General features: G+C 38.9%; 1 protein-coding gene across 2 annotated transcripts in view; it reads left to right on the plus strand.

Annotated features, from left to right (window-relative positions):
• The window catches only part of Chchd3 (coiled-coil-helix-coiled-coil-helix domain containing 3), a 281,206-nt gene that overhangs the window by 99,746 nt on the left and 166,063 nt on the right, over nucleotides 1-15,397 (plus strand). The window lies entirely within an intron of this gene.

Below are 15,397 nucleotides of genomic sequence, written 5' to 3' on the forward strand. Positions count from 1 at the left end.
GGCTGAACACAAGGCCTTACATGGAGGGTTTTGATGAGGAAAAGGCCCTCTCCTCTATTGTCTGTCTGTCTGTCTGTCTCTCTGCTTTGCAGTTGCCCCACACAATTGTTAATATTAGGACAGTTGACATCTTGTTCTTTGATTTTTCTTTTTAAATGATTGATGTTAATACTTATCCACAGGGAGGGGTACAGTGTGGTAAGTTAGTGCATGTATACAGTGTGTCTGATCAAATTAACAGAGTAGCATTTCCTCTCTGAGTCATTTTAGATTTCTTCGTGTCCATGAAGCTTTAGAATTCTCTTCTAGTTCTGTGTGAAATAAGCAAATTGCTAATAATTGCTAAATCTTTTCTTTTTTACCTTTTAGCCCTTTCTTTGATAAGTGAACCCCTGACCAGGTACAAATAGAGGAATTTGAAAATGAAGTCAGATTATAAACCCATTTCTTTGTGACCACTCTGAGGTCCAGGCTGCATGGGGAGGGAGGTGGTAGCCCAGGAGGGAAATGCCACTGGGCTGACTGTCAGCACATGGTGCACACTCATTGAGTGGCACTCGGGCAATGTCAGGACCAGAAGGGAAACCAGTAAACCTAAAGGGTAGTTGCTTTAGGATTAGAAACAGAGTCCCGAGCAGCTCGTTTCTGATTCCATCTGCTGCCTGCCTAAGCAGAAGTGTGTTTTGAGGAAGTGGGAAAAAATGGCAGGCCAGTTGGTTGAGGGGTCATTTTCATTCACAGTGCCTTCTCACAGTCTGGAGACTAAGGATGGAGGAGGGAACAGGGTTAATTTTGCTCTTATTTTAGGAAGGTACCTGAGGTATTTCTGGTGGGCATTTTTTTGTCCCCCTTTTTGCTCCTTTGCACCTTATCCCCAGAACACTCTCTCTCAATGGTTCTTTACCTGAATTTGGACATACCATCTTGTTCACTAGTGTAAGACTTAACGATTCAAAAGACTCATTACATACAAATGACAAGGCAGTATAAGAACGATTTCACAAGAACTGTGAAAGCATGGAAGGATCTTGTAGAACCTAGAGGCAGCTCATGTTGTGTGCCATGGTTCGGATAGAACAGTATGTTCATCCTTTTCTGTTTGTCTTGATAACCTTGCCTATTGCCTATTTTCACTTATTTAACTACTGGTGTGTAGATAGTGAAATATATGTTCTGTTTGTAGCGCTTTCTTACTGATTGTGGGGTTGTGTGGTATAGATGGCCAATAATAGTACTCACAACTGCTGCATCTCACCATTCATCACAGTGTTGGCCAAATAGAGTTTTCAGAGCACTTAGGGAATAAATAGGATTGATACAGTGGGTGATGCTCGCTCAGAGGGTCTTTTCCTGTCTCAAATGTTCACAGACGTTGGAGTGGTGTTGTGGCTTTAACATTAACTGCTGCTGGGTAATTCCTGATGTGTCTGCTGCACTTCTCCATTATTGGTGTTACAGTAGAAGACATACATTTTCACTGTGTAACGATCAGAAAATCAATCCAGAAATACATTAAAAATTGACATCAGACTTCACTATCCATAGATAACTTAATATTACTTGTATATGTATGTCTGTATATATGTATGTTTATGTACTTGTGTGGGTTTATGTATGTATGTGTATGATTATGTGAATATCTGTGTCTGTGTATGTGTGTTTTGGGGGCGAGGTTATATGTGAAACTAGAGATCAACCTTCAGTTTTGTTCCTCAGGTGTTGTCTACTTTTCTTTTTTGGAAACAGGGTCTCTCTCTGGCCTGGAACTCTCCAATGAAGCCTCAAGGATCTATCTATCTCTATCTATCTGTCTTCTGTCTTTCTGATGAGAAGACCCTAGGCTAAACGTGACATTCATGTTTCAGATATACTGTATACATGTGAACTAGTGTTAATTTTCCAATGCTTTTAGTGGATCTGTTTTGACTGCTATCTGTCACATAAGTCAGAGGTAGAATTTTTTATGTCTGGGTGCGTGCGTGCGTGCGTGCGTGTGCGTATGCTGACTCTGTCTTTTTAGTTGTAAGTGCTAGGCTTCCCCTAGCAGCTGATTTTGTTGAAACTCTTTGAGAGCAGAGTCATTATGGTCTGGTTGCTGAAATCTTTAAAATAGGTTCCAATCAGGAGTTTCCCCTTTGGAAGCCTTGTTTTGACTGGGCTTCGAAACTCTGAAGCCTAGTCTAGAAAGAATCTATCATCCCCTCTCTATCCTGTGTGACTGGTACCAGAATTTTAATCAGATTTTATCCAGACGGTTGGGAGAGGCCACTCATTGGTGACTGTGACTTGAAATGACAGTGAGATCACACTGATTGTGTATCCTCCTTAGGAGCAGTTAAGGGCCCTGTGATGAAGGGAGATTAGTGGAAGGGTAGAACCAAACCACACACAAGGTTAATGCAGCTTGACATTTTGGTATCTTTAAGATCTTGCATTCATAATCTCCTATTTGCTGTGCCATTAGAATTTCTTTTGAAATTAAAGAATACTAGGCTGATATTTGACTTTGCAATTATATTTGATTTCTTTCTAAAAATGCCAATTAAAAATAGTGATTTGATCTTTTTTCTGTCTTACTAAACTATGTTGGCTTAATGTTAGTCATTTCTTATTCACCACAGAGCTGTTCAGTATTTTCTTTTTAAAAAGATCTGAAATTTAAAGTAAACTTTAATTTATTTATAGAAAAGCATTTACTTAAGTATCCTGGACCCTCTGCCCCCAAATGTGACACACCTCCTTCACCCTTACAACAGGTGTTTTATTGAATATTTCCTTTATGGAAATTATACTCTGGTAGGTCTGAGGATGTGTAAATGAGAAAGAAAAGGCCTCTTCTTAAGGAAGTCATACTGAGTGAGGCGGCCATATAGGCTCTAGTTTCCTGTTTCCATTTATTAGTTTTCTCCTTCAGGGTTTTCTGTTTTTATAAATGTTTAGTCATCAAACAAATCCTGGATTTGATTATGACATCTTCTTACATACCTCTCACTGTACTTTGCTCATTTTTTTCTCTCCCTGGGACCCCCATCTTTTCTCTTCTGCTTGCTTCTTGGTTTCTTCACATCAAATAGCCCCTCCTCTGCTTTCATGACATGCTTGTGCCGTGTGTGTGTGTGTGTGTGTGTGTGTGTGTGTGTGTGTGTGTGTGTGTGTGAAATACAGTTTCTGCATTTGAGAAAATACATATTTTGTGAAGACAGATATCTGTTTAAAATCAACCCTTTAAAGTTGATATATTTTATCAATTCATGCTACTTATAGTGCTGTGAGAATTTCTACTTTTGAGGTTGGAGGGATCTTGCCTTCTTTGTAACCCACTGCTGGATCTACATTCAATTAACAGCTGCTTAAGTGCCTGTTTATGACAAGGCCCAGCAGTCAGTAAGAAGTTGATGTTGTTGACTGAATTATTGAAAGTGCTAAAGTCCCAGAAGTAAGAGGAAAGGAAGTGAACTTTCTAGGGCAGGGAGCCGGAGCTGAATCCTAATGCCTGTTTAGGAGTTCCCCTGCAGATTGAGGAGGTGCATGAGGACAGGGGTCACAACCAAGTGTCGCTGTGGCGGAAGCACAGAGCAAGAAGAGTGGTGGATGAGGCTGCAGTAGGCAGCAGAGCTGAGGTTGTGGAGGACATGTGTGCCCGTTCGGAACACTGGACTGGATACATAGGGAAGTTTGGAGCAGGGCAGTGGAGTGATTAGAAACTTGTTTTCCTAACTCAGTGATGTCAAAGGACAGACTAGAGGTGACAGGGCTGGATGCATAGAATCCAGGAGAAGGGTCTCCATTTGTGCAGCAGAGAGCAGGTGATGCTAGAGCATTGCTCACGGGGAAGCATTGTAAAGAGATGGAAAAAGTATTTGGGAAATAGTTTTCTTGGGCATTTAGGTTGGAAGAATTAAGAGAAGCATCAAGATTAACTTTAGGACTGTTAGTTATGACAGCGAGTAAGGATGCTTCAGAAGACCTGACAACGTGAGTTTGATCCCTGAAACCCGGATGTGGGAGAAGAAAACGGTTTCCTACAAGTTGTCCTCTGACCTCTACACGTGTGCTTATATAGTCAGTCAGTCTCTGTCTCTGTCTCTGTCTCTGTCTCTGTCTCTGTCTCTGTCTCTGTCTCTCTGTCTCTCTCTCTCAATGAATAAATAAATAAACACTATTCAATAAAAGACCATAACATTTCTAGTGTCAACAACTCTATCATTAAGAAAAAAAAACCAAAATATTTAATCATAAGAAGTGTCCAGGGTCAAGTGTACACTGTGCAGTATAACTTCACTGAAGAGTTAGGGAGGGTCTGGGCATTAGATAGTATTCTGTTCAGTTTGTTGAAAGTATTGTAGTCTTTTTCTGCATGCATCTCCATCATATATTTTTATTCAACATGTCCTGTGTATAAGGTTCTGTTAATTGCAGATGTGAAGTCAAAGCAGGTCTGGTTGATCTTCCTCAGTCTTCAGTGTAATGTTTGTGAGGGGAGAGGTCAAAAGCCATTCTTATCTTTTGGCCTTTTCTTTGAACTATATATTTTCTGAATGTTTAAACCTCACACTATTAGAAAAATAACACAAAAAGTAGAGTGGGTGAATGTACAAATTTCATTTCTGCAAATTTAAGTGACTTTCACAAAAATGTCACTTTTTATTCCCAGTTTCCTTTTTGTCTGAAATGCATCTGTGAAGCAATCAAAAAAAATTGATTAATTTTGTGCTGTGTGCTTTTCAGCTCTGTGTTTTCTTTGTGCTTCAAACTGGCAGTTGAAATTTCATGGTAAAAGAGAAAAAGGGTTTGGTTTGGGGGTGTGGAGGAAAATGAGTAAATTAAAAGAAGCAGCTAAGAATAGCACTGCTGCCCAGATGTGAGTCAGGGTCTGCCTCAGGTGTGGGAAGCTGCCAAGCTGGGATTCTGAAGTCACTGCCAAGTTCTTACTGTGGAGTTCTGTGTAATAATACATGAACAAGAGTGATTACTTGGGATGCTTAGTATCATTATGGTTTGCCAGGTAGATGAAGTTTCAGGGTAACATTGGTTATCCTGGGTTCTGTTATGGAGAACTTAAAGATAATTAAAAAACATCCCCCTAATTTCTTTTTTCTTTTTGGTGTAATCTAGGCATTTTATTATCTCCTTCAAGTTCTCCCCATGGTCATGCCATGCACTGGTTTTCTTGCTCTAGTTATTTGGATATGCACAGTGTACTAGTCTGTTTTGCTTGCAAGAACTGGAGTTAATGATTTTGAGCTTTTGAGGACTATTTAAATATACAATTTCAACCCTCTGTTTGATGGATTTGAGGCTGAAGTTACAGCTATTTTCCTCAGGGTTATTGGTAAGAATAGGATCTGGAATCCACCTGCAAGTCCCTATCTTCCTAGGCCTTGCTCAGTTAATAGCTGACTCTAGACTTCAAAGGGCAGCCCCCCTGAAGGTGAGAGTGGAGGCATGCTGTGTGCCTTTGCCTCCTGTTGAGTAGGCCAGCACAGTCTCCAAGACAAAGCATTCACATTCTGCTTCTTCTTTTATGTTCGTTCTTAGCATGTGTGGTCCAGCTTCCAGTGTATTATGATAGCATTATAATTGTCAGCTGGAATGTGCATAACCCTATGAAGAGATTGTTGATCTAATGTTCTGTGGAGTGGCAGGCAGCTTCAGGTCTCTTTGCTATTACTGTGTGAGATGAGAAGAGTGTGTTTCAGCCTGCCAGCTTACCCTTTATGTGAATGAAGTTCCCTAAAGTGGGTAAGACTGCAGTTATAGATACAGGCCTTCATTGTATGCTTAAAGCTTATTCAGATGAATATATTTCTTAAATACGTATTGTTGAATCCCCTACTTTTCCAGGTAGGCAAAAATACCTACAATCTTATTACCAAATATCCTCAGGGAAAATATTATATTGTGTTGTTTGGATATCGAGGGTCAAGAGCTGGATATTGAGGGTCTAGAGCTGGAGCATGGCAAAATGTCCTCTTCGTAGAGGAGATTACATCCCTGTCAAGGCCGGGGAGCTTTCCACTGAACTCAGTGTAGAGATGACTGTTGTTCACTCAGACTGCTGTGATCTTGTTGACAAAGTGATTAGAGAAGTCACCAAGGATGAGCATAATGCTACTGAAGTTGCCGGGGCCAGTTAATCAGACACTTCTTAGAATGTACTGTCATATTTTCATTTTAAATGCTGTTTTGAAAACTCATCAAGTTGCTTGCAAAACATTGGCTGAGGGCAACTCAGACTGAGTGGTATCTATTGACACCCTATCACTTGGGTTGTTAATGGGTGTCCAGGTGAGATATGGAGAGCACCAAGTAAAAATCCATAGGTAACTGTGGGGCAAAAGGGCTGGCTATGCTTTCATCTCTTGATAATGACTTGGCATTTATTGTTAATATATTTGCTTCATGGCCCGGTTGGAAATGAACTGTCATTAGTGTCTTGGAATTTTATTGAGCTGACACCATATCTGACTTCCTTTTGAAGAGGCCAAGAAATATGGCCCTCCGTTTCCCTTAACCTGTAATAGATAGGAAGTTTAACATAAGCATAATCGAGTCTGTTAAATCCCTACAGATCCCGAGTAATGGTTTTGCACATTGGGTTGAGCAGGTCTGTGTTCAGCAGCAGTCTTTCCAGTGTGCCTTGACAGCAAGTCTCACAACTGTTAGTGAACTGCTTTCACCCTACTGAGGGAGGATCCATTATTGCTGACTCCGTGATAGTCTGTGTGCAATGAGAGCTATTTGTATAATGGATGTTAACGAACATTCCTGCTCCGTCTCTTTTCTTTTCTGCATCCTAAATGGACCTGAGCTATGCTCTTCCCTTGTTCTTGATGATCTGAGCTATGCGCTGCTGATGTGTATATAGGCATGTTTATTCTGTGGTTATAGAGAGAACAGTATTGCAGTATTCCCTTGTGACCCTATAGACATGCCCCACTTTCTTCCATTGTGACTCTTCTCTTTTCTTTGCTAACTATAATTTAAGGATGACTTCTCCTGAAAATACTGAGGGGCAGAATTACCCAATGAAGTAAGTCCTCGTTCTCTGGAGAGCAGGAATCTGTTTACAGATCTGCAGTATTTATTACATACCTCATTTAGTCCATTTATCATTTTAATAGAAAAATGAGTCATTTTTAGATGATTCTGAAATAATTTGAGGTAAGCTACATAGCCCTAGGCAGAATGTGATTTACATAGACAGCACCGTGCTATTTTCCAAAAACGATAATGGAAAGGCCAGCACTGATAACTTATTACTTAAGAGATGTCTTCATTGTCACAGAATTTTGTTGATTAAACATTTTTTAGAGTTTTCTGACTAGTTTTTCCCCATTCTTTTATGCCAGGTGCTTCCATCAAGTCCCATGCTCAGTACCTGAAAGATCTTGATTGTTCCACATACCAATTTCAAGATTAATTTCAGATGAATATTTGGTATTTTCCTGATGAGAAAGATCACATTGTTATGGACTAGTTTTATTGGAGGAGGTTTATAAGACCTGTCAATATACATTTTTTGCTTAGAAAATTAAACATCTTCTGTTCAGAATTTCTTCATTCACTGTGTGTACCTAGTTTAAGCCTCATGGGATTTTAACTTTAAATACCTTTCCTTCAGATGCATACTTGACTCACTGGAGCAGTCTGCTGATCTTCTGGGATCCCTGCTGTAAATCTAGTTAGTACTGTAGACTACGCACATGTTATTCCTGGCCAAAATCACAGCCCAAACAATTGGAGTTTGTTTTTGTTGCCTATCATTTAACAGAAACTTTGAAATCTAGTGTCTCACTTGGTATATTTTGTGGGAGGTTATGCATCATACCTGTTGATGATCAAGAAAATGTTCAAAGAAACTGTGAACCAAAAAGTTACACAACTCAGATCTCCAGGGCCTCCTTGCTTTTATTTTGGGTACCGTTTCAATAATTAATTAATTTTAGTTAATTATTATTTTAACTTCTAGTGGAATTGATTCTTTATATTAGAAAGGGATAGAATTACTGAACAGGCACACAATCAAAGCAGGAATTACTATTGAAGGCATAATAAAATGTGTAACTAAAGGTAATGTGTTGATGCCCGTGTACAGGAAGTATTAAAATATGGCACTGTGGCTTACTTGGAGTAGAGGGCAGATGGCCTTAACCTCTTGGCCAGTTGGAGTGTTGTCTCCTCTTGGAGGAGTGTATTCAGAACCATTGCACTCAACTTGAACTCAGGATAGCCTGTGTGACATTGAGGCATTGAGCTGTACACAATAGATAGAAATCTGTAAATGCTGTAAATGTTATTATTAAAAATAGTTATCTTATGTGAATCTTTTACATTTATAGGAAGTGTTTAAGTGCTCTGTTTATTTTTATAGTCATTTAAAATTTTTTCTTAACTAAAAATCTTGGTGTTGCATGCCATGCTTCAGGAGAAGTAGTTGATACATATACAAGGGACCTGGTTTGTCTGGTCCCCATTTCTTCAGAATACATGTATAAAGGAGCAAACTGTTTGTTGTTGTTGTTATCTATAGTATAAAATCTTTGTAGGAGAGGAAAGATGAATCCTTTTCTTCTTCTTTTTCTTTTTTTCTTTTTTGGTGACAGTTTATTTAGGAAAATAAAGCACTGTTACCATAGTAGATTATTTTGAAAAGTAATTATATGTATTAGCAGTGTGTACTTTTCTTATAGGATGGATTCTATTAATTTTGTGAGCTTTTAAGAATTGGATTTTATGAAAAATTTTAGAACTATACCATAGGTTTGTTTGTATTATAAACTGAAACTCTGAGAGTTTGAAAAATGATGCCATTGACTGTTTTGGAGATTAGTTAATTTGAGAAGAGGTGAAAAACAGAGTAAGAATCTATTTATAGAATCATTAATGTAGTTTTCCAATTGCCCTTTACAATTCCAATAAAACTCTATTTTAGAAATGAAAAGCTGAGGATATACATTGCTAGATAACGTGTATGTAATATGTCATGAATATTTCTTAATGTGGTAAAAGTAAATGCCCTGTAAGAAATAATAGTTCTGGGGTTGGGGAGATACCTGTGCACACACAAGGACCTGAGTTCAATGCCCACCACTCACATAAAAAACCAAACCTAACGGTCGAGCTCTAGTTCCCAAGGAGAGATGTTGTCTCTGACCACAAGGTGGATAACTCTTGAAGACCAACACCTGCGGTTGACCTGGTCTCAGCATCTGGGCATGCATGTGTACATGTGTGTCAAAGTCTGACTAAACCATTTAAAAAGTTTAAAACATTGCCACTCCCAGTACAGACAAAATCACACATGGAATGACAGATTTAAAATTCATTTTTTAACTTCTTCCTTGTGATAATTTCTTACACCAATTCTGTGATAATAGTACAGCAAGTTCAACTTAGATTCATCTGTTTTTAATCCTTTCTCATTCTTTCTTTGTACCTAATTTTATATCTCTATATAATTTTATAGTATATAAACTACTCATACAAATCCATTTTTATATATCGTGTATATATCTTATAATGCTTGTGACATACCATACATTGTTCATAAACATGTACAGTGAATGATCTTGCATGAGTTTCACAATCATATTCTTTTGTTTTCCTTCTTAAAATTTACTATGTGCGTCTTCTGTAACCAAGTACAGTTGCCCAGAGTAAAGACATTGAACAGTTTTAATCCTCAGTCCAGATTCTGGGTTTTTGTTTCTTTTAACGGTATCACAGTTGCTCCTCCTCATTAAGGGTGTATAGTCTAAGTTCACAAATTGCATCTGCTCAACATGCCCCCAGATTTCATTTTAAACATAATTTGCAGATAATAGGACTAAGATGAAGATCCTTTGTCAGCGCTGGCCCATGAGTTCCTGTTGTCATCCACAGAGTTTTAGAAGAAAGGATGAGCAGAGAGGGAGGTGTGAAGGTCTCATGTCAACACACAGCTTCATACTTTATATTGACTGCAAGTTGAGGCAAAATAAATGCTTTGGGAATTTTCTTTTTGTAAACCAAAAATGCTATTGCGGGCATCCACGTTATATCATTAAACGCTATTAGAAAGTGAACTCCATTCTTACTTTTCTGCAGAGGTTTTGAGTAGTAATTTCATCTGAAATAGCCTCCTCTCTGTCCCTCCCTTCCAGGTTCTGCTCCATGTAATTTTAGGCAAATTGCTTCCTTTCCTTTATGCCCTTTGTTTCCGTCTGCTTAAAATGAGGACAGAGTCTTTAATGTACTTCTTTCAAGTCTGTTACCTTGATGAATAAATACATAAATACAGAGGTTCTTTGAGAATTCAGAATTCTACATATTTATAAATTGGCTTTTCCTAAAGTAATTTCATTTCATGAATAGGCTACCAGTTCCAGGAGTCACATCTATTTTAATTTTCTTTAGTTATTAAAAAAGCCCATTTCAAAAATAAGAAAAATAGTTAAAGTTGAAAGCTTTTATTTTCTTGGTTAAATTGGATTTTTGTCATTGAAAACTTATTCTGATTAGTTGAAATGCTAGCCACTGTGCAGAAAGGGCCAGGCTTAGTGTTCCCTTTCTTGGAGAGAAAAGGATGCAGTCTTTTGGCTAATGTTTGTTTGCTTAGAATGAGCTTTCAGAGCGTTGTTAGCAAAATAATAGGTATTTTAAGGAAAAAATAGACATTTAAAGATGTGAACAGAAATTGGTCTACATAAACCTTTAAATGGCTGCTACATGCCCTAAGTTTGCAGCAGCATGGGGTCCTGAAAGTGATGTAATCCACAATATGAGGAGTGTGAAAGGCATTATACCAAGTGATGTCGGCCAAACACAGACAATGACAATTTCACAAGTCACTTCACAGCATTGAACTCAGAAGTAGCGGTTGGTCATTACCAGAGTCTGGGGTTAGGAAGATGGCATGATGTTGGTCAAAGGGTACACACTTGAAGTTATTCCATAAATTAGTTCTGTGGATCTGATGTACAGCATAGACCATACTTACTGTAATAACATATTGCATGCTTAATATATAAGAAGGCAACTATATAAGGTGACAGACCTGCTAATTAATGTGATTGGGATAACCAGCTTACACTCCATACATATGTCAAAACATCATGTTGTTCACTAAAAGTATATATATATATACACACATACACACACACACACACACATACATATGTTATTTGTCAATTATACCCTGATAAAGGTAGATGGAAAATAAAGACCCATGGAGGAAAAAATAAATTGTAACTTAAATTTCTGTTTTATGGCCGATTAACCCTTTTGCTACCTCTAAGGTCTATGATTCATCTTTTCAAAACTTTTCTTTTTCATTTATTAAGCTCACTAAAAATTATTTGCTAAGTTTCATTTGACCATTGTATCGCCTCTCTTACCCATTACTGACATCTGTTTCCTTTTCTAGCTCTCGCTTGCCCATTTTATATTTGCAGCATATGGACAGTGACATCTTTAGAATGTTTCTTGTCATTCCCTGTCATGCATGGGTGACAGGATATATTGGTGTTTCAAACTTATAATTTTTTTTAATCTCCTTATGGAACTCTGTATTAAAAAGAGACTGGATCAGTTCCAACCTTGAAGGCATCAAAAAGAACAAGTTCCAAATACCGTCGTTTAGAATGCAGCATATTTAGCTGTGTCTCCATCTTGTATGCCACCATTTCTTAGACACAGCTATAGTAGTACATATGCTTGGCATGTGTGTTACCATGTTGCTTCCCCCACCTCTCTTCTCTCTTGGGGGAGAGCCATATATGGTAAACCTGGGGACATGTGTACTGGGCCCATAGAGTGACACGACAAGAGCAGACTTTTGAAGTCGTCATGTTTTGTCCTTGTAGATGACATGGCACAAATGCATGTAGTGGATTAAAATATGTTCTCCGTGACCGACGTTTTTATTTGAATGGAAACAAAGCTCCATCAATTGCAGTTGGTGGTCGCTGCGCGGGAGAGCGATTGCCAGTAGGGCACGCTTCTCAGGCTTGTTCCTGACTCTCAGCTTTGTGTTGGTTATAATCTTGTCTTGGCATGCTGTGTTTCCAGAAGATATCAGTTTTCGTGTTTCTTTGGCTTTTCCCAAGATTTATGGGGGGGGGGTAGCTTTTTGTCTGGCAAGTGGCAAAGCTATTTGAGACTCTCTAATCAATAATTGTAAAATAACTAGAAATTGATCCACGCCAGTTGTAAATCCATCCATGCATTTCTATTAAAGTCTGTCACCAAAAGCTATACAAAAGGCTTCATCATTGAAGCCAGGACAGACCATGGTGTATTAATGGAATGCTCTTTCAGGGTTCACAGCAGACTGAGAGTGTTTTATAGACAGCCATTGAGACTGGGCTCCACAACTACATTTTGGATTGATTGTAGTTTTCTGTAAAGGTCTCTATCTGTTGCAAAAAGAAGTTTCCTTACTGAGGAGTGAGAACTACGCTTATCTGTGGGTGTAAGGACAAATGTTTCGATTGTTGTTAGGGCTTATGCTGGTTTAGTAAAGTAGTAGTTGTAGGCTCTCCTATATCCATAACTTCACCAGCACTGGGTAGTTTTGCAGTACTGGGCTTGATTTTCCTCTTGGTGAGCTGGTCTTAAGTCTAATTAGAGAGCTGTGGGTTACTGCCAAGGTAGGCATGCCACTACTGTGCACTGTTGGCCTTTGATGTGGTCATAGGCATCATAGGTGGGTAGGACTATTCATTATCTTCTTCCTTTGGAAGCTTGCATGGCACTTTCTTGTACTATGAAAGCTAGTTCTCAGGGTGGAAGCATTCAGGTCAGTTCCAGCTCAGTGTTTTCTGGGACCTGTTTCTGAAAGAGCCTCCTCCCTCTCGCCATTTCCCCATCATATTACTTGTACCCTGTTATTTCCTATCCCAACAATGGTCCCGTTTTACTTTTCCTGATTTCTAATATTGATTTTTATACTTGTGTGTAATAAACACATATCAGCCGGGCGGTGGTGGCGCACGCCTTTAATCCCAGCACTCGGGAGGCAGAGCCAGGTGGATCTCTGTGAGTTCGAGGCCAGCCTGGACTACCAAGTGAGTCCCACGAAAGGCGCAAAGCTACACAGAGAAACCCTGTCTCGAAAAACCAGAAAAAAAAAAAAAATAAACACATATCATCAACATTAGCTCTTAAGTAGATAGGAAATTTGCTACCTAAAAAGGAAGAAGTGACTTAGAAAGAGAAGTAGTAGTATCTCCCACCCTCATGTAACAACTGTGCAGTCCTTGTAGGTACTTGCTCTTTCCCTCATGTCAACACACATCAGTCATAAAGATGATCAGATGACCCCCTTTTCACTTAAAACATGATCTGGAGAAAAGATCATGTCTTGGCTGGAGTTCCCATTGTTTTCTTCTTTTTGATCGATATGCATCTTATTTTAAGTCATCATAGGGGTTTTTAGTTGATTTGTAGGTCTCTGCAAATTCATTTGCTTGTTGATAAACTAGCCTTGTAAGTGTGTAGTATTGGGTCCTGCAAGATGGGTCAGTACTTGAATGGATGTCTGATGACTCCAGGTTAATTCCTGAATCTTATGAAGTGACAAGAGAGAACCCTCTCCTGGAAGTTGTTCTCTGATGTGTGTGTGTGTGTGTGTGTGTGTGTGTGTGTGTGTGTGTGTGTGTGTGTGTGTATGAGAGAGAGAGAGAGAGAGAGAGAGAGAGAGAGAGAGAGAGAGAGAGAGAGAGAGAAATATTTAAGTGTGCAACACTGAGTTCACCTAAAGTCATTAGACACAAGGTCTTTTGTTAGGTGGTCTGATGTTGTTCCCAAGAACAACCTCTAAGCTGTGTGCCATGTGGGGTTTTCTTCCTCAGAACTTCATTAAAGGAAGTAGATACCTGTGCTAAGATGCTCAGAATTTGGAAAGCCTCATCATATCAGAGTAGTAAAGCCATTTGGGTTTTGCCCAGGACCTGGTGTCTTAGGCCCCTGGCTCCTGACACTCCAGCCAATCATGGATGGGATAGCAGCAAAGCATTTCGCATCATCACACTTCTTACTAAAACTTGAAGATAATATTGGGGTCATCCTTCCTAAAACCCTTCTTTCATTCATGAGAGAAGCCTATGGCTCCCAGGAATAAAGTGATAGCTAGGAACAGAAGCCAAATGTTTAGGTTCCCTGTCCTGAGGTGGGTGGGAAGGAAGCTTATTCTTTTTCCTTGTGGTTTGCAGGTAGTTCTGAAGGATTGCTGGCCAGAGAGCAAGGAAGCCAGTGAGCTTTCTACATGTTTGACTGCCTTCAAGTGAAGGTGGGCAGCCCCTTCCTAGGTGCCCAGACAAACAGGGCATTTGGAATTGATAGCACTAAAACCAAACTGTGGGCCTGGGGATATAGCAGTGCCAACAAACTCTTCTAACCTGCAAATTCAGTCTAGTATTGCCTGGAACAACCCCTGACACTGACCCCTCAACCCAGAACTGTAGGGGTGTGTGTGTGTGTGTGTGTTTTATATGAAACACCTCTGTTCTCTTATCGCTCTGCTATCTTCTGCCTTCACACATGAGAGGCTTAGGTGGCCAGGCAAAGATTAACCCCTTAACTGTCTAGTTACAGAGACTGGTGCCTTCTAGCATATTCTCCTTTGAATGATGAGGAAAGGGCCTGTACTACTCAGCAGTTTTCTTCACGGGCTCTGTTGTAATTCGTGAGATAGTAGGGAAATGTCCCCAGCCCCTCTCTGTTCTCTTAGACAAAGGTTACTGAGAACAATACTCATTTGTAAATCTCATTGTAGATTATAGCAACATTATCAGTATATGAAATTATAATAATGTCCACAGCTTATAATATGGCTTGCTCATCGTAATCAATACCCATTGATTTAGAATTAAGTGTAGTTTTTCCTTGATTTTATTTTATTTTATTTTTTTTGGAGTCATGCTTTCCACATCTGTATTTCATTATGTTTTTAATAAGCCAATAGGTATATGCTAGATAATGTGATCTATGTGTTAGGGATACAATGAGATATATATACTAAGAAAGTCATTGCCCTAATAAAGCTTATATTTTATAGATAGAATTGTATATGCTATGTTTAGTACTGATGCCAGTAGAATGAAGGGATTAGAGAGAATGGGATACTGGGCCTATCCTAAAGGAATAAAAATTGTTAACAGAGTATTTAATTAATTTAATTTTTTGACCATTTTTTTGCAACTTTATACATATAAGAGTGCTTTATAATTATTCGGGGAACTTTTGTTTTCATACTTGATTTTGAACAATTTGACATTGAATTGGAAGACAGTGGGGTTTTCAAAAGATTTATTTATTTTTAAAATTTTTGTGAATATGCTTCTGAGTACCACATAAATGTGTGTGCTGGCGGAGGCTAGAAGAGGGCATTGGATCTTGTAGAGCTGGAGCTGCA

This window comes from Peromyscus maniculatus, chromosome 3 (assembly GCF_049852395.1).
Source record: "Peromyscus maniculatus bairdii isolate BWxNUB_F1_BW_parent chromosome 3, HU_Pman_BW_mat_3.1, whole genome shotgun sequence".
Classification (NCBI taxonomy): domain Eukaryota; kingdom Metazoa; phylum Chordata; class Mammalia; order Rodentia; family Cricetidae; genus Peromyscus; species Peromyscus maniculatus.